This window comes from Porites lutea, chromosome 9, assembly GCF_958299795.1.
Source record: "Porites lutea chromosome 9, jaPorLute2.1, whole genome shotgun sequence".
Lineage (NCBI taxonomy): Eukaryota > Metazoa > Cnidaria > Anthozoa > Scleractinia > Poritidae > Porites > Porites lutea.
The window spans coordinates 21,836,057-21,856,100 of NC_133209.1; the positions used below are offsets into that span (position 1 = coordinate 21,836,057).

At 38.6% G+C, this 20,044-nt stretch overlaps 1 long non-coding RNA gene across 1 annotated transcript; it reads right to left on the bottom strand.

The window, feature by feature from the left end:
* Positions 1–1,111: 1,111 nt before the first annotated feature.
* On the bottom strand, positions 1,112–17,729 carry LOC140947448 (uncharacterized). Its single transcript, XR_012166970.1, has 3 exons — positions 17,425–17,729; positions 17,202–17,233; positions 1,112–1,205 (listed from the first exon to the last, which is right to left on the bottom strand). It is a non-coding gene; the product is annotated as an uncharacterized lncRNA (long non-coding RNA).
* Positions 17,730–20,044: the final 2,315 nt, after the last annotated feature.

Genomic DNA, 20,044 nt, shown 5'->3' on the forward strand with positions numbered 1-20,044 from the left:
CCAATCTGAAGGATAAAGCGCCCATGCGAAGGTTTTGTGACTCAGTATGCAAATTACTTTCAACAGTAATATCAGATTACAGCTGTCAAGATCCCGGGGCCCGGGGTCTGGATCCACTGAAAGCAGGCGAAAAGCAAACGTAAAACATGCGTATAATATAAAGTTTTGAAAATGAAGAATTTAATTGGTAGCCTCGCTGAAGATTTTCATTGCTTCGAGACGTCGGCATTATCAAATCAAAAGATGTCTTAACAAAAAATTGTGTACATGTTTTCTTCCCATCTTCACAGGTGGAAATTCCAGATGTTGGCTGCACGTGGGTAATCCTGGCTTGCACGTGCGTTATTTCAGAGTGCCTTCTTAATTAAGGACAAATGTAATATCTGCTGTGCTGAATGTCACTTTTCGTGAATTGAAACAAACATTATTTACGTTTTTTTAGTTAGTACATTTGAAATAAAACAATTTCCAAAAAAAAAAAAAATTCGTTGGAAGATTCTTCTGGAAGAAACAGCGGAGACAACAGAATCTCGGCCATGAAGGATCCGATTGTGCCTTGCGATCTTTAACCTGTACCGAGTAAGACCAGAAAGCCAGTTTTGCAAGGTTTCGAAATCCATTTTGTCTCAGTGACGTAAGGGACGGACCATTAATAATAATAATAATAATAATAATAATAATAATAATAATAATAATAATAATAATAATAATAATAATAATAATAATAATAATAAAACTTATGAGGGGGGGGGGGGTGCGAAGTACAAAAAAAATATTCGCGCAAGGGAAAATTAAATGAAAAAAATTCATGCACGCCAATTAACCCTAAAAAATATTCATGCTACGGCCTAAAACTGAAATTCATACAAAGAATTTGATAACGAAAAAAATTCCTGCGCCTCAAAAATTCCCCACCCCCCCCCTATAACTTTTCTAATGGTCCGTCCCTAATATATAAGATTTCTCTTCGTGATCCTAAGTGTCCTGCGTTCTTGTAACATTCTGCAAGCGCATCTGCTACTGAGCTTGAAGTCAATGACCTTGTCATGGGTCTGCTGAGCTACAATTTGAGATTGAACCAAGGATACCCAGAATTTTTCAGCTTCTTCTGGCGCAATCTCTCCTAGAGCGGTATCGACCGCTTGTTTTGCTGTACGAATGTGGAATCGTTGAGTTCTATCCGACGCCATATCCCCACGCGTTGTCTTGAATGAGGCACAAGTCAGTCGTTTGAAGTAAATGTAAAAAAAATAAAAATAAAATAAAATAAGACGACAACAACAAATGCCATCAGAATTGGACTATGATCTTTAAATTAAACAAAAAAAAAACAAAAAAATTACTCGGGGGGAAATCGGGTTTAATTTCAAACTAAGAGAAAAACTGAAGGTTATGTTTTATCGGACAGATTAGGTGGATTGGTACCGCACCCGGGAGACTGTGGGTTATCTAAGAGAGTTGATGATAAACTTTATACAGTATTCGCGGATTGAATCTAAGTGACTTGTTAGAATATAATACAGTGAATAAACCAAGAGTACCTTAAACTACAGGAATGAGGATACCGATTTGCTGATAGATATATTCTGAAATGTTCTTCCTCTAACTCTTTTGTCGGCTTTAACAGGTTTCCCTCTTCTTTCAATTATGTGATTTGCGATTTCCTTTGGAACTTGGCACGAATTGGAATAACTGTTCCGTCGTTATCCAATACTGAGCTCAGAACGATGGAAAGGGCATATATTAAAGGAACTTAGGGCGCTTTCCATTTGTCAGAACTGGCCGGCCGGACCATAGCCCGACCAGTCATTTTGAAAATGAAATAGGATTTTTCCAAGAGTCATTTTTCCTGAAAAACGTTCTCTTTCGAGCCGAAAAATACTATTTCGGATTTGACTGATCTAGCTGAAGAGTTTTAATAAAAGGGAAATTATCATTACGACGGAAATGGTCTGGCTGGTCAGTTCTGAGCTAAAATAAAGTCTGTTTCGCTTTCAATACCAGAAAGAGACCATGTCGACCTATGCCCAGTTACGTCCTTAATAGTTTGACAACGACAAAGGAACAATCTCAGTTGATCTCTGCATGCTTATCCCTTCTATCAAACGAACACAGAGTACCTACTAATGACTCGAAGGAGCACGAACCTTCCATAGCTTCATCAAAGAAGAGCGCACACAAACAGTGTTTATGCAAAGATCTTTTTCAAGTAGAAACGAAATGTTGAATCAGATTAAACTAAATTTAATTCGACAATGTTAATCAAATGTCTAAAATGTCAAAATATGAAACAAGATAATTCTTAGGTAAAATAATGTCAACTGGTGTATTTTTGAAGAAGGAGGAGTATACAAGATGAATCTTCTTCAGCGTACTGGAAGTAACGGGTGAAAGGCGGTTAAGCTCGTCACGTGTATTTCACCGGACGTAGACCCTTGGCACATTCCCAGGCACACTCCTACGCAAATGAGATTAATTGAAGTGAACGGATCCACGAGCAAGCAACTTTGCTTTGTTAAACTACCGAGCTTTATTTTCTAGACGGCTTTTTTAAGGTCCAGGGTTCTCAAAATTCTTAACAAACATGAGATGTTAACTTAAAAACATTAGAGAAAATGAGAGAGAGAGAGGGATGAAGAAATTACCAGAAAGCTGTCATGCACCTCCAACGCACACATTCGAGCGGACATCACGACTACGGTAACATAGGTGATAAGACGGCAAAATGAAACAACTTGGAGCTTGAAGTACAACAGGTTACGGTGAGCTTTTTAAAAAAATTGTGCTACATATCAAGGCTACCAGCATTGTAAACGGAAACCTAAAGTCAAATTGTTGGTCGTGTGACTCATGTTTTGGATGGCGTTATTTTATGTTGTCTGTAACACGAATTTCAAATAATTTCTGAGAAGCTCAAAATGATTTCCCCAAAATAATTTTAACATAACATAATAGTTTGATGCTTGTAGTGTTTTCCCCTCCAATCTTGAAAAATTCTGATCAAAGGCACATGATGAAAATCGCCGCTTTTTTCAACTACCTTCCGTGGTTAAACAACAGGTAGACATACGCTTTAGCTTTTTTATAATTACTCAGACTGTTGTAATGCTAAAAATATTATAAATTTTGGTCAACGACGAGTTATACTTACAATTTTAGCAACAAGCACGCGGTTGTTTTGAAATGCAGGTCGAGCGAATCATAGTGAATTTCAACCCTGTTTTCGGCTTGCGAAATCGACGGCGGGGCTTGAAACGGTTTTCTTGTTTTTCTCGGAAACGAACAGATCTTTCGAAGACAAAACTACATGGCGTTTGTACACTTACTTAAGTCTATCAGTATGCAAAAGAAGAGCGATTTTTATTTTTTGAGCCTTGCCGCACTTTGGTCGATATTTGCATGGAGTTGCTCTTAAACTTGCTGCATTTTTTACCTTCTCTTTGTCGTAATATAAAGAGACTCAGGGGGAGCATGATTGCAGAACAGTTTTCTTATTTTTCATATAAATTGAATTAGAATTAAAATAAATTAAGGTAGTGGTTCCCCTTTAGATCACTGTTCCTGCTCCGTTTCCGTTTCCGTTTCCGGTTCCGGTTTCTGTTCCCATTCCTGTTCCCATTCTGCATTCCGGTTTCTTGCTTTTCCAGACGCCCGCTGCGTGAAAACGAGAAGTCTTCTAGAACAGTCAAACCAACAGCTTATAATAAAAAGAATTAACCTATTAAATTAACCTATCCCAATCGATCCACGCACTGCACCGAGACAATAAATATCTGATAATCGTTTTTAAAATTATGGTCGACACGAACATTCAGGCCACAAGATAAAAATGTTATGTTCCAAGATTTTTTCCTTTCGTTTCTTGTTATTTTTTAATCACTTATCTACAGTTTTTACCATGTTTAACGTTGTCTTGGCACGCGTTGATAATTTTCAAGATATATATTAACGAAACCAAGCTGAATTTTGTTTCTTTTAACGACAAAAATCTTCAAAGACGACGGAAATTTGTTGGCGAATGTGACTTTCCCATACAAGACTCTTATTCTCGGTTTTCACATAACGTCACCAAAATTCAAACTAAGAAACTATCCATTCTTCCGAGCTTCATGAGGTATTACAGCACCTAAACACCTGTACGTAAACAAAGTTTTTGTTCGAAAGGGTTCTTCAATTGCGATAGACGACGTTTGAATTTCCAGGCTTTTGCGTGACGCGGCATTTAGCTGGCAGCCGGCTAGGCTCTTATGAGGGTTAAAAACATTACCAGTTTTAGGAGATTTTGCTATCTAAACATTCCTTGTCTCAGAATGAATATCCCTATTAATCCTTTATGAATTTTTCAAGCGATGAATTCACGCATTAGTAGGAAAACTCAAAAACAGATGTTTCTGTTGGTTTCCGGTTGCCATATTTGTGCCCCTCAAAGGGACGCGAGCATGGCGTCTCCATGCAAAACTTTATAAATTTGGGTAAAACGTTTTTCCAAATATCTCACATGAATATCGCACAGACCTGATTCTTGGTGAGGCCTTTTGCATATTTATCTTCTTTTATTTCCTAGATTCTGGACTTTCTGTATTAAATGGTTTGCAATTAAAGTTTTGATTGCGTGACACTGAAAACCAAGAATACTGGTCAGGTTCAATGTCTGAGCAGGGACCAGAAATTTGTGACGTCATTAGTGTAATGCGCTATTTAGTATACTTGGAAAACATTTACCTCGCCAATTTTAAGCCTATATATTTCAAAGAGAAATCTATTTTTTTTCAACCAAGAATTGTTAGCTCGACTTTCTCCCATTAATTTAATAATACACCGATTCAGCCTAAGACCGGAACTTGCATGAAAGCGAGGCCTAAGGGCTATCTTTCGCGCGAATAATCATAAACATGGCGTCCTCAGGTGAACAAAAGAATTCGGGTCACAAGTGTTGCGCGGCTGTTCTTTGCAATAATCGTTCAGATAACCGACCAGATTTAATTTTTCATAATTTCCCTCTGCACGAAAATCTTAAGAAAATCTGGGATCAAAAATGAAGCGTGGCGACAAAAAATTTGCCTCGAACAGCTCCGATCACTCTTCTGCTGTTCTGAACATTTTAGTGAGAAGGACTAGAGGAAAAGCCTTACCGGCAAAAGACGTGATCTTGTAAAGAATGCTGTTCCTTCCATTTTCCCATGGTCAGTTGGCAATGATGAAGCCTCTGAAAGGTCCGAAAGAGACAAAAGTCGGGAATGCCAAAGGATTAATCTTTCAGCGATCCCATCCAAGAGTATCGAAAATAAACATCACTCATACGATGCACCTGACATCTCTGCAAAGGAGACTCAAGAGGAAGATACAGGTGAAAAACCATTTGAAGAAGAGAGAGACTTGGTTGCCGAGAATTATGATCTTAAACAAAAGCTGCTCCTTTCAAAATTTGGTTTGGAGAGATTTGGATCGAATGAAGATGACATATTTTTTTACACGGGATTTCAAACTCACCGAGTCGCCAGCTTTGTTGGCATTTTGGAACTTTATTAAACCTTGCTCTGAGTCTCTGATGTCGTGGAACACAGCACGCGAAAAAGTGAAAGAAAGCTTCTCAAACAATGTTAATCCATTTCCCTTTTTGCAAGGACAGGAGAAACAAAGAAATAGAAAGAGAGCAATAGAGCCTATCGATCAGCTGTGGTTGTTTCTAACAAGGGTGCCACTTGGCTTATTTGAGCGTGATATAGATTTAGTGTCTCTGTAAGTACCGTGTCTGATGTTTTTATATCTTGGGCAAACTACCTTTACATAATGTTGGGAAGTTTGCCTTTATAGCCTTCAAGAGACAAAATAAAACAAAACTTGCCAGATTCTTTTAATGGAAGGTATGGAAACGTACGTGGAATTCATGATTGCACAGAGCTGAAATGTGAGTTTCCCAAGAATTATCAGAAGCACTCAGAAATGTACTCAGACTATAAATCTCACGACACTTTTAAAGGGCTCATCTGCATTTCACCGAGTGGATGGATAACATTGTTAGTCAGTTGTATCCAGGAAGAATAAGTGATAAGGAAATTGTGGAGAAGAGTAACTTCTGTCAGTTAATTGAAATGGGGGACCAGTACCTTGCAGACAAGGGCTTTGAGATCCATGACCTAATGGCCCTCAGAGGAGCAAGTTTATATATTCCTCCAAAGAGATTTTCTGCCAATGACCAGTTCACACAAAGCCAGTGTTTTGAGACCATGAGTATAGCAAATGTGCGTATTCATGTTGAAAGAGCAATTAAGCGAATCAAGGCTTAGCATATTTTTAGTCAAGTTTTGCCTCTTTCCAGCTCTGGGTCCATAAATCAGATCTGGACTGTATGTGCTTTGTTAGTAAATTTTCAATACCCAATTATTTCAGTTTAAAGAAAGGAAGCTTTCAGTTTTTTGGAACGGATGGGTTCTTATATCAGGGAACTAACGAGTGTGTTTTTTTAGGAATTGAAAGTTAAACTAAAGATTCGGAAGCTGTTCAGGTCTTGTTACTTTGTATAAGTCTCTGGTTTGGGTTTTTTTAATAATTGGAGGACTTGATATGTGAAAAAGTGAATGCAAAAATCAAACGCACATGGGTAGATTGGGTACTCAGATTTGAAACTGATGAAGACTGACTGTGATTGACGAAAATATATTTGTTATAATAATGATGATGGTGATATAATAAAGAAAACAAAACCAAAATTTGTCTTTTTTTCAAAACTAAAAGTCTATCTGTAAGACAAATCCTAAAAAATAACAGTCAAAATTTTCAAAAACAATACACAAAAATATCTAGTTTCACCTTCCCTACCACCACCATCCCATCACTTGTAAAGTATAACTTGAATACCATTCCTTGTGCTTTAGAACATACTAAAGCTCTTATGCAGACATTTTTTAGAGTCAACTTATATTTTCCAGGAAACTTATAGTGTTGCTTTGCAGTTCTAAAAACACAACTGTTTTTATTTTGAGATATATTTCTCGTGAAAAGCAATTAAACTAGGCTTAATTTCGTCCTCCCACCTTGACGATGATGTGACCTTGAGAATCAAAACTGGAAATGTGTTGTTGGTAAATATGACAAAGTCAGTTAATGGAATTCCACTGATCCCCATTTGCATCTGGGACTGAAACCAATATTTGTCCTTTTCTTTTACTACAAAGACAGAGTTCAGTCCCATAAATGGGAAACTGCTTTCCTTTTGATGATTATTTATTGCAGTCTCTGGTCACATATCCTGCTTGGACTCTAAACATTTTACTTCCACATTTCTGTATTCAATGTCACCATTGGCATACACTATTGTTGCAATTCTGTCAGGGCTTGCTGCAAGAACATCATTTTCTTTGTCTAAAATTGATCCAGTCTCTTGAACTGTCACTTCCTTGATGTCTGGCAATGACAAGAGATATTCTTTGTACAAATCAGCTGCCACAGGTTCATTTTCAATACCAAAGATCAATCCTTTGTGAGTAGCTGACCATTTTTTGGGGTGCTCCTTTTGCTGTAATTTTTTTTACTAGATTTTCTGGTAATTTTGACCCCTATTTTTGCATATGAGAAAAGACATCTTTACAGATACTGGCAGTTATTCTGTTCTGCTTTTGTTCAAACCAAGCAGGATTCATTGATTGCCCTCTTGTTGCCATTTCAATTTGCATTTGCTTTTCTGTAAGAGTTTCAATAAATAACGTTTCTGTTTGGACTGTTGGCAGTTGTACTTCAGATGGATCAATTGTACTTTCAATAAAACTTGAAATATTCTGTTCTTGCTGTTGGTTATTAACATTACAATCTGATATCTACTGAACCTGTAGCTCATCATAAGCATTAGAAAAAGTGCTGAGAGGTGCCATTTCTGATTCACACTGCGCAGTGGAAGGTGGAGCAGAGATTTCATGATTCAAACTGGAATTTGAATTCAGTGCTTGCCAATTTGAGACAGGATTCACATTTTCTTTACCAGCAAGGGAGGAACTACTAAAAAAGGGTACTACCAAATTTGGAGGCTGTTGGGAATAATCTTGAAGTTGCTTATGAATTGTTGAACCTTTAGCAACAGTGCCAACTATAGTCTTTACTGTTTGAATTGTCTTTTCCTCTGGTAACATAGCAGCAAAGGGTATACGAGCATTTATTTTCTAAAGATCTTGCCTCAGCTTTGCAATTCCATCAGCATCAAGCTTATGTGACTATGTAACTTCAGTGGTCTGGGATCGTAAAACTGAGAATCAATACTCCTTTTCTTCCTACCAGGTAAGTCAGACGCATGTCTTGGTTTTGTTATTTTTAAAGCCATCACTGGAGAGAACTCTACTTCTCGTCTACCCCCTTTTCCCCATTCCCTCGGTTTTGATGTGCAGCATCTGTTGTCAGGAGTGATATTTTTTAGCTCTGACTTTCTCGTCATGTCCTCAAGTTTCCATATGAGCGCCATAACATGACAATAACACCCACTGTTGGAAGCCGGACACTGCCTATCACACTTTGCTGCTAGAATCTTTGGGGTCCCGCTTTGTTTACAAACCACTTTCACCTTGTATTTAACATTCCTCATATAGGAAGCCCAACAGCAAGCACGGACGTATATGATGTTATTTTCCGTGATATTATACACCCGTAAATCGCCCACAAAATTGACCATACGGAGGCCTTTGTCATTTGAGTTTATAACAACTGCTGCATTGGTAAATTTCTTCATGGATTTACCGGAATTTTGTACCTGCTCAAAAGCATCCATAGGCACAAATGGGGACAAAACAGGAAAAACCCCTGAAAATTGAGTGTTTTCATCCGGTGGGAAAGTGTCTAAAATCGAACTACACGAGCTTGCTTGTTGGTCGATCAGCTCAGTCTGGACTGTTTCGATATTGAGGGTCTTTAGCTTTTCAACCTTTGCTTTCGTGTAGCTCCTCTCAGGATCAGGGTTGTAAACTTTCTCTCTGTAGTAAGGAATCGTGTTGAATGCCTTTACCCTGCCCCCGAAAAGAAAAGATTTTAGCGAAAACGAAATTCTTTTGACTAGCGTGGAAGGTTAGATAAGGTTTATGTAATACAGGTGCTGCGAAACTTACTTTTCGACAAAATCTTTCTTCAGTCCCTGTTGGTTCAGTCTTCTGCATTTCAACCAAAATTTCAATTGTGGAATTGTCCATTTACTTATGTCTTCTCCATTTTTCACGGATGAACATGGAATGTCTTCTGGTGTAAGGTTTACATCAGAAGACATTTCATGTCTTCCATGCAAACTGTCGGTGTCTTCAGCCATGATTTTTGAGATTCGCGCGAAAGATAGCCCTTAGGCCTCCCTTTCATGCAACTTCCGGTCTTAGGCTGAATCGGTGTATTATACATGTATACTATATAGCTATTTGCTGTATTGAGGGAGTTGGATCGAGCGTGACAGTGACATGGTGGTAATCAGTGTGCGAACTCCACTAAGGGACGGACCATTAGAAAAATTATTGGGGGGGGGGGGGGAATTTTCGAGCAGCAGGAATTTTTTTCGTTACGAAATTCCTTGTGTGAATTTTTTAAAGGCTATAGCATGAACATTTTTTAGGGTTAATTGCCGTGCATGATTTTTTTCATTCAATTTTCCCTTGTGCAAATATCTTTTTTGTACTTCGCCCTCCACCCCCCTTCCCCCTCCCCCCCCCCCCCCACACACACACACGATAAGTTTCTTAATGATCCACCCCTAATTTACACGGCAAGAAATATGGTATTCACCGTCTCGGAAAACTCTCGGTTAATTTTCGAAAACGCTGCATTTTGCTACAATTCTCTCGCGTTTTCCGGTCGTAAAATCCACTCTTTTCCCGTCGTTTTCTGGCCGGTGAATTTGAGTATTCGTTCCATTATCCGATAGTTTTCAGGCTCAGTTAACACCAGGAAAACGCTTGTTTTACTGGCGTTAACCGGACCGTTAACGCACGGAAAATTCATGCAAAACACACGGAAAACATACGGTTAACACATGATGAACGGATCGTATTCCGTTGTTCACCGCCGTTTTCCAGTGACTTAACACCGCGTTTTTTGGTGTTTTCTGGTGTTTTCAAGTGGCAAAACAAAGAATTCACAGGCGTTTTCCGTCATTCTGCGTGAGTTTTCTCGGGTTTTCTGGGGCAGCGAACAACTAGAAAATGCCGGGAAACAGCATGTTCACCAACGTTCACCCATCGGTTAATGAGATGTTTTCCATCGTTTCAAAACTTTTTTCTCCAGGAAAACGCGCCGTTTTCAGTATCGAATGCGCTTATTTTCGCGCATCTTCTACGTTTCCAGGGTGATCTTATGCGGGAATGTAACTTAGTCCTTTATTCACTGGTGTTTTCGTTCAAAATTTAACATTCGTTGTTGCAGTTTTGTTTTTCCCGGAACCCGCCATAGGTGCTTTAAACGACATACAAATACTTCGATTCTCTCCCCGATATCCCTTAATGGAAACAAGTAATGAAAAGCTCTCATTGTACTTCTGAACTCTTTTATTATCAGCAACTCAACTCATCGTCTGCAATACAGAATGCCTCTAATTGATTATGAACACTCCACAGCAAACTAAAACTACCATTTATAAAAATGCATTCAATCATAGATAAGATATTCACAAAATTCTATGCTATCAAATGAATAGGGTCAGTACAATTCAGAAAGCTCTTGACAATATATCTACTGATAACCAACAGACCCAAATAAGAACAGTCGGGAGATATCGATGCTAACTTGGCATGTACAAATTAATTTCAGTCAACATTCCACTTACATACAAATTGTTTTCTGTAGTAAAGTTTCTATTTATACTCAAAATTCTATTCAATACGAGTACACATTGACTTTAATACAATACTGTTTCCAAGGTCAAAATGAGTTGATCCACTCCTAAGTTTAATAAGTCCATGTGTGCTCGTATTGAGTGGAATTTTGAGTGCATTTCCTTTAAGGATGAGCACTCTCTCGGTTTGCTGGTGAAAATCACCTGGAATATATTTAATTGGTAATATCCAACTAGTGGTCTGTTATCAATGTCACATTCTGATTGGCTGAGCTACTACTAGGCTATATGTTATAGCCCACTAGTAGAGAAAAGCGCCGGCTTTGAAAACCAAAACAATGGCGGCTGAACCGTGTTTTCGCTAGCTAAAGTTGTTTTGTCTCGATATTTTGGACCAACTAGTTGAATTTTACTACAACAATAAATTATTCCTCTCGCCCTCATGGCCTCTGAGTCAATAGCCCATTTGGGCTTGAGGCATAATTGTTAAATCTATGCGACCAGTGGAACCCCAAATGGCAATAGCACACTGTTAAAGAAATTTCAAGTGCCATATTTGTTCTGAAATAAATCTTGAAACAACGTTTTCCCTGATTTACTTTCAAAAATGTATTGAAGCTCCACTGTTATCAAGCATTGAAAAATGAAAAGAACTACAATTTAGTGGTCCAGAGCAATGACTCAGGAACCTCATTACGGCCTCTTGTACTTGGAGGACCAACCCTTCCAGATTGCCATTTTTGCTGGTTCAACATACTTCTTCTACAGCGAGAGTCCAAATTGTGAAAAAAAACATGGAAACCTCCTCTGATCTCCACTCTAGGGGCCCTGTTCTGAGAACATCACCCTCCTCATCTGACTTATCGGACGGAATCAAGGCTGAATGTAGGGCTTCTAAGACTGGCATCTTCTTCTCATCTTCTGTAACCAATTTTAGTCTTTTCTGAAGTTTCTGGGTAAAATATATAGAAATCAATAAATAATCAATTAATAGATTTGTTTCTAACTTTCAGAGCATCTGTAGTCAAGAGAAATATTCTCATTGAAAAACCAGTAATGGTCACTGATCTGTAGCTGTCACATTTAGTGAGGCTTAATTCTTTTCCCTTTTATTGAATTATTCACAAATGCTACCAACTGAGTAATGCCACTGGATTGTGTTCTATCCCTTGAAGCCCTTCTTCAAAACAGCAACAATACTGTTTGAATTTAGATGTTATGTACAGCTACCTATATACTTGTGGAGTCAGATGGCTCGTGATTAATTGATCACAAAAGTGTCGTTGGGTGGGTATGAAGGCTGATAATTTACATAATCCAAGTTGAAGAGTTCTGTAAGAAGGTTGAACTGCTTTTTTATATCACTGTGTAATCATTGTTGTGCTGGCCCCATGAATAAAGTTTTGACAAGCCTGCAAGTGCTGACTTAATAAGTAGCCATTATTGCACCACTGTTTCATGGTTGCATTAGGTAAGTCCAATTTTGGTTGATTGCCACCTTGGAGATACTTCAAGATAAGATAAAGGATAGTAAATTTTCACTCAAACAGTTCGGTGTGGATTTGGGGTTAGATCAACGGTGTTGTAATGTTTATTTTTGGCAGCAACTCACAAAGAAACAAGCAAATGCTTGTAGCCTAGTAGTCGCTATTTTGTGATGAATATATTTGTTGGTATCCTTTGTTGGGCTTCCTTCTCGTTTGACCTCAACTGCAGAAGGGGCTCAAGAAATGCAAAAAAAAAATAAAAGTGACCGTAAATTTCCGAAAATAAGCCCCTCCACGTATAAGCCCCTCAAAATCACAACGCAAAAAACCCTCCATTAAATTGTCCCTCCGAATATAAGCCCCCTGGGGGCTTGTACATGGAATTTGCTCTAGTATACAAAGTAAAACAAATCAAAAATGGTAAATTTCCTTCCCACTACAAGCAAGCCCAATCGATTTTGAAACGTGAATTTCCCTCCGTACATAAGCCTCTCCAAAATATAAGCCCCTCAAAAGGGGCCTTTGAAAAATATAAGCCCCGGGGCTTATTTTCGGAATTTTACGGTACTTGAGTAGTAAGAAAAATTTGTTCAATTCTGATCAGTTTCTGTAATTCTTCCCTACATTTTCTTCTCACAACATTTTTCAACATCACCAAATATTTTGTTATTCATCACAAAATAGCATGGCCATTACAGGAAATTGCTTGTGGGTTAATTTGTTTTTCCATTTTCCCTTATGTGCTTTGCAATGCTGCTTGACCTTACAGTTGAAATTATTTGTAACTTAACAATAAAAGAAGAGCTTAGTGGCAAATACTTACATATCAAGTGTGCTCGGGAAAATTTGACTAGTCATAACTTTGTTGAAAAATGATATGAGTGAAAAATGTTGGAAACAGTTTCAAAACCTGAGCAGAAAGGAACAATAATAATTATACTACTTATATAATTTTGTAAAATAATTTTTGGCATTTCTCAAAATCCTTATGCAGCCAAGATCACAAGAGAATTCAGCCCACAGGAGGGATCAACAACAAAAAATAAACACTGGTACATCACAAAATAACGTAGGCTACAAGTGTTTGCTTGTAGGTGACAATGCAGGCCAAAAAACTAATCTCACCCCAGAACCACAATGAACCTTTGGAGTGAAAATTTCTTATCTATTATCTTCTCTTAAAGTATCTGTTTTAGACAGGTAGGTACTCAAGCAAAATTTGGACTTACCTAATCTAACCAAGAAACAACAGCACAATAATGGCAACTTAAGTCGACACACTTGCAAACTCGTCACAATTTTTTTGTCATAGCACCCCACAATGATAAGTTCAGATAAAAAAAGGTTCAACCTTCTTACTGAACTCTTGACCTTGGATTCTGTATATTATCTGCCTTCGCACCCACCTAATAAAGCGTTTGTGATCAGTTAATCACAAGCTATAAAACTCCACAAGACTTGTGGAGTTTTATAGCTTGTGATTAACTGATCACAAACGCTTTATTAGGTGGGTGCGAATTGTCCAGGGAAAGCTAAACATTGACGAATACTTCTGAATTTGACAAATCAGTAGAGGTGAGAAATGACATGAAGTCTTAATCATTGTCAAAGGTTCAAGGTCGAGACAGCTTGATGGTAACCTTTCTCCATCAATTTTCCAAAATAATATTTGTAATGATGATTTGCTCTGCAGTGTTATTGATTCATTTCTCTTGTTATTTTGGTACCCGAAGGGGATTTCTCCTGTCCAGCGCCTACATGTTTCCCACCTCCTCTTTTTATGTTCCTTTGGATACTGTGTTTATCCAAATATGATAAAATAATGTTTTAGGATGCATAAAAGTTTGCTGAGTCAGAAAGAGGTTTTCAGAAAAAAAATAGACGATCGAATGAAAAACTAGGCAAGAATAAAGTAGATTTCTAGATGTATCTGATGTGTACATTTGATTTTGAGTTGAGGTAAATCTTTTTCAAACTGGAAAAAGTAGTGTCTAGGTCAGTGTGGCCCAACAGGTGATTGTGTCCCTTTAATTGCTCTTTTTACCAGCAGTACCGCATTATCTGTAATATTTAGAGTTTGTGAGACTGATCTGCCTCGGTTAGTTTAGCTAGCTGCAGGCCAGCCAGGATTGATTGTAAAAATTGATACTTTGTCATATAACAAATACACTGTGGCTATATGGCCGGTAACCGGTCAAGGCTTTCAAAATACTAAATGACCGGCAGTCCTGTCTTTTCAGTAAATTTCACAAATCGAACAAATCCAACTAAACCAAACTATCATATGTCGATTAAGAAAAGTCAAGCGATCCTGAAATGCTTTATAGATCTCAAGAATAACATTTGGCTCACGCTGGGCTCAGAAGAAGAAACCATGTTATGTGACACTTAGAATTTTTTTCGGCTCAACTGTCGGTCAAGAGATTGAAAACACTAAATGATCAGCAGTCCTACATTCCGTAAATTTTGCAGATAGAAATAATCTAGCTAAACCAAACTATCATATGTCGATTAAGAAACAGTCAAGTGAAATGTACTGAGAATATAGGACTGCCGGTCATTTAGTGTTTTCAACACCTTGATTGGCAGTCTAGCTGAAAAAAGTTCTAAGTGTCACAAAACATGGTTTCGTCTTCTGAACCCAGCATAAACCAAACACTACAATTGAGATCTATAAAGCATTTCAGGATCGCTTGACTTTTCTTAATTGACATATGATAATTTAGATTAGCTAGGATTTTTTGATTTTGTGAAATTTACAGCGAACATAGGACTGCGGGTCATTTAGTGTTTTGAAAACCTTGACCGGCAGTCGAGCTGATAAAAGTTCCAAGTGTCACAAAACATGGTTTCGTCTTCTGAGCCCAGCATAAACCAAACACTACACTTGAGATCTATAAAGCATTTCAGGATCACTTGACTTTTCTTAATCAGCATATGATAATTTAGATTAGCTGGGGTTTTTCGATTTTGTGAAATTTACGGAGAATATAGGACTGCCAATCATTCAGTGTTTTGAAAACCTTGACCGGTTAAGGGCCATTTTGCTACAGAGTAACAAATAAATTATCATGTCCAAACTGCTTGCCTCACATACATGCTACATCTGCAAAAACAAACTCCCACAAAAAATTGCGCCACACGGTACGGTAAGTTTTAGCCTATCTTCCAGAGCTATTCTCTTGTCCCTTCCAAGAAAGTTTCCTTTGGTAGTTGTATTCCGGATTCCGAATTTCACTATTCCAGATTCCTGCCTGTATACGCAGCTTACTAACAAATCCTCGACTTGCATTCAATTTCGAGATCAATTCCTTACAATACATGGTAAAAGAAGTTAAAATAGATCTTACCCTAATTGTCTTGAAACCGTCAGTTAAGAACTGGCACTCCTTTTCCTCCTTCTAGACGTTTCTTAGGTCGAAACCTTTTCACACAGCTCGTCTACAGCTTAACGGTAAGTCTGTTGACGTCCGCTTCTTTCTCCGTTCTCTCGGCCACTGGCGCACTCAAAACCTTGCTTCCCTTAATCGTGGCTTGTAATAACAAGAAGTAACGGTCCGAAAGAGAGATTTCTTGGCCGAGATCGACCGCGGACATGGCAGCAAAACAACAAAAACTCGAAATTCCCGCCGCCTTCTTCGAAATGTGAGAAAATTTTCTCACACGAAAGAAACGCGGACTTTGAGGTCATGTGATCTTACTCTTTTGTGTCACTCATGATGTCGAGGCTATCGAGCCCGGTTACTAGGGAAACAGAAATGGTCTGTTCCGTTGCGTTTTAGCTTCGCGGCCTCGCGGCAGAAATAAGAGTAAGGGAAGCCTCTTCATGCATTTTGCATGCCTTGAGTTTGTTTAAAAAACGACGACGATTACGACAGACCTCTAATAAGTCTTATCGTATTCAGAATTTGCTGAACTGAGATTACTGAGAAGTCAATTTCCGTTGTAATATTCACAGACACCGGTTTCTTGCCAAAGTTGTTGCTGGTAAGATAATCAAAATAAAGCTGAGGGAATTCTTGGCAGGAAATGTTGGAACCCAAATAAAACACGGCGGTCAACGGCCTGTTTACACATTGCTAATTACGATGGTACAATGAGTTCCAAAACGCACTATTGAATCGCGTTTGCCAGGTGCCAGAAAAAGTGAAAGAAACCGCATGTTTTCCTGGTGTTACCGCCGGTGAATGTTGAGTTTTCCCGGGAGTTTTCCTTGTGTTACCCAAAGTCGGAAAAGGATTTAGGAACGTGATATTTTCACGACATTAACCGTTTGGTAAAATTTCCGGTTAACGAGAGAAAACGAGCTGTTCAACCCCGTTTTCCATGTGCTGGATAATGTGACATGAACAGCATATTTTCCCTCTGTTAACTGATGATGAATGCCAAGTTGTCCTTGTCTTTTCCGAAGTTGGAAAATGAGTCACGAACGCGATATTTTCCTTACATTAACCGTTTGGTAAAATGTCAGGTTAACGAGAGAAAGCACACTGTTCAACCACGTTTTCCGTGTGCTGGAAAACGTGAAGTAAACAGCATATTTTCCTGGTGTTAACGGATTGTGAACGCCGAGTTTTCCTTGCGAATTCCAAAATGAGAAAACGGATCGTGAACGTGGCATTTTCAATACATTAACCGTTTAGTAAAATCACCAGAAAACAGGAGATTTTTTGCCGTGTTAGCATGCGATTTTGCAATTATTAATTCTGCAACTCAAGCTCAAAAGTCACGTTACCAGCCGCATTGAAAGAAGTTGAGGAATATTACCAGGTGTCCTGAATACTTTATTTAGAAACCTAACTTAGTTATTGCAACAGTTAACAGAGTTCTTAAGTACGCAGTAAAGGGTGTTATGCTTCACTGTCTTCCTTCAGCTTGCCTTAGTGTTAATTGCATGGGAGAAAACAAGAGAGGTTTATACTCACCTAATAGTTTATCTTTTCTTTGGTGATGAAAACTACAGGCAACAAGAAGCATTTAGACATTTAAGAATATTAATTTCAGGGCTTTAAAATAATGAATCAGGATTGATTCAATTCAAATGTTAATATGTGCATATGACGATTTAATGGCGATAAAGTCATGTACCGTGGAATTTCACGATTTTAGTCAAAAGACAGTAGATCGAGTTTATTTGTATTCCATTACCTTGAAAAGCTTCAACCAAGTGACCGCTCCTTTGATTTCCTACCCTTTTATCGTTTGAAATACCAATAATCTTGGCTGGGATGTAGGTTTATTAGTATGTGCGTGTTCGTGTTATTAACAAGTGTATTTTTAGAAAGCGACGCACCAGGCAGATTAGTCTAAAATGTCAGCCGTCTCGGAGTTAGGGGGTCAGGGTCAGTACCTACCAAGTTTGAGCATAAACTACGTCGCCATCAATGAAGATTTGGAAAAATTATCACCATAGCTGTATTTTAGATAAAGATGGACATTTGTTATGATCAGTGTTACAATGACAGCGGAGTTGCCATAGTAACAAAATGACACTATTATCTACTTTTACTTGCAGCCATATTTCTCGACCTTGTGAAGTGTTTTACCAAAATCGTTCACGGGAGCTTTTTCCTCCAATAGCTGCCTCGGTGTTCGTGAAGTTTAATAGAGATCTACAAGGGCACTGTCGAGATTTTTTGAAAAAAAATGTTTCTGGTTAGAAACAGAGTAAAAACTGGACAATCTTGATTTCTGCCGTTATCTATAGAAATAACGAAGCGCTCTGGAATTGCAATTTCGCCCCATGGTAGTGGAGAAACTGATTTTTTACAAGGCAATAGACCATGGCCGAGTTGCCTGAAGCCTCCGTTTCAAGGCGACGCTAAGTGCAAAGCAATTAATATGAATTTCATTTTTGTTCTCATGCAAGTAAAACTCATTTTCCGCGACAAAGGTTTTTGTACTTATAGCCTCGTTTTGAATGTGAGAGTTTTTGGAACTCGGAAATGGCCTATGATAAAACTTTGCCGACCTATTTGATAGGCGGTTTGAATCTCGAGAATATATTGCATAGATTTTGTTGCACGTGTAAAGTGTCCATAGGCTAAAAAAAATATTTTGTTATTGAAAATTCACATTAACCACAGCGTGTGCGTGTGTGTGTTTTAAACTTATCTCAAGTTTGCCTTCATTTTGCCACCCCATTCATCTAAGTCTTCCTCTCGAGAGCCTCCTGGACCGTGAAAGGAGCAGAGACGTAGTAAGGATCCATGTTGTAAATCAAAGAACACGTGACCTTAGATAAAAGTAAACAAGTGTGGAGTGCTAGAAATATTTCTTCCAATTCACGAACTGAAACTGCTGTTAAAAAGTTACAATTAGTTTACGAGTTTTCGATTGATTTGTTTTGAAATAGGCAGAGTACAAGATGGAACTGAGCGATGCAGAAATGAGCATTGTAACCGTACTGTACGCCTTTACGATGCTTGCAGCTATTGTGGGCAACTCTTTTCTGATATATATCGTGTGGAAAAAACCTGAGGTACGGTCACTGACAAGTTCTATGTTCGTCAACATGGCCATAGCCGATCTATTGGTGGCCCTGTTCATGATGCCTCTTTCCATTGTCAGCGCTCACACGGAAAATAAGTGGAAGGTATCTGGGTTGCCTGGTGACATCATCTGCAGGGGCTATATTCTAATTTCCGATGCCACCCTCGTTGCGTCTATCCTCTGCCTGGTTTTTATGGCGATCGACAGGTACTGCGCCATTGTCTGTCCTCTGTCGGTCCACTCTGTGTGGTTCAGAAAGGCGAAATTTGTCACACCTTTGATCTGGGTTATGTCAATCGCTCTAATGGCTATCATGCCTGTCATCTACAAATTAGATTATGAATACTGCGAAATTGACCCAGATGTTTTGGGCTACAACGCGACATCTCTTGGTGTTAACCTCTACATTTTCTTCATCACCTACATAATTCCTCTGGCCATCATATGTCCGCTGTACGCGAAAGCTGCTTTTATGCTATGGTTTAACCAGGCTCCAGGCAATCATCTGATTGAAGAACAACAGCGTCGACAGCTGGTTACAAGAAGGAAAGTGGTCCGCATGCTCGTCATCATTGTTGTGGTGTTTGCTATTTGCTGGCTTCCCGCGCAGGCAATACACCTTTTTTGGGTAGCAACAGCTTTTCGTAAAAACCCGCCAGAAATTGTCATGTACCTGGGATTTTGGGTGGCCCACGCAAACAGCGCCATCAACCCTTGGCTGTATATTGCCTTAAGCACCAAGATTAGATTGGCCTTTAACCGGATGGTAACCGTCCGAAAATCTCATCTGGCCTTGAGGAAAAGTACCCAGCGAACGAGTCACTCAACTGAAGCCTCGACATTCCAGGAGGCTAGGGTGTAGTCATACGAACCAGGAAACCAAGAACAGAGAGTAGACGGCATATGATTTTCAGCTAGCAAGCTTAGACATTTAACCTTTGCCTTTTTAATGCACGCAAAAACTGCAGATTACTTAATGCAGTGGTAAGTAGTGGATGAAATAGAGATAAAGTCATCGACTAAAAATTTAAAATAGAGATTCCCTTGATGATTTTTGCAGGTAAATGTGGTATTAGTAGAAGTTTTTTAACGTATTTATTGGTTCAATATGTAAAGTACGGAATGTTTTCTTAAAAGTAAAAGAGCCTTGTAAAATGCCTTTTTAAACTGTAATGAGACCTTGACACGTATTGGAGTAAACGCATTTTAGATCTATATTGGCCCAGTGCAACTACGCATTTTAAAATAACCTACTAAATTTAGTTTACTAACTGTT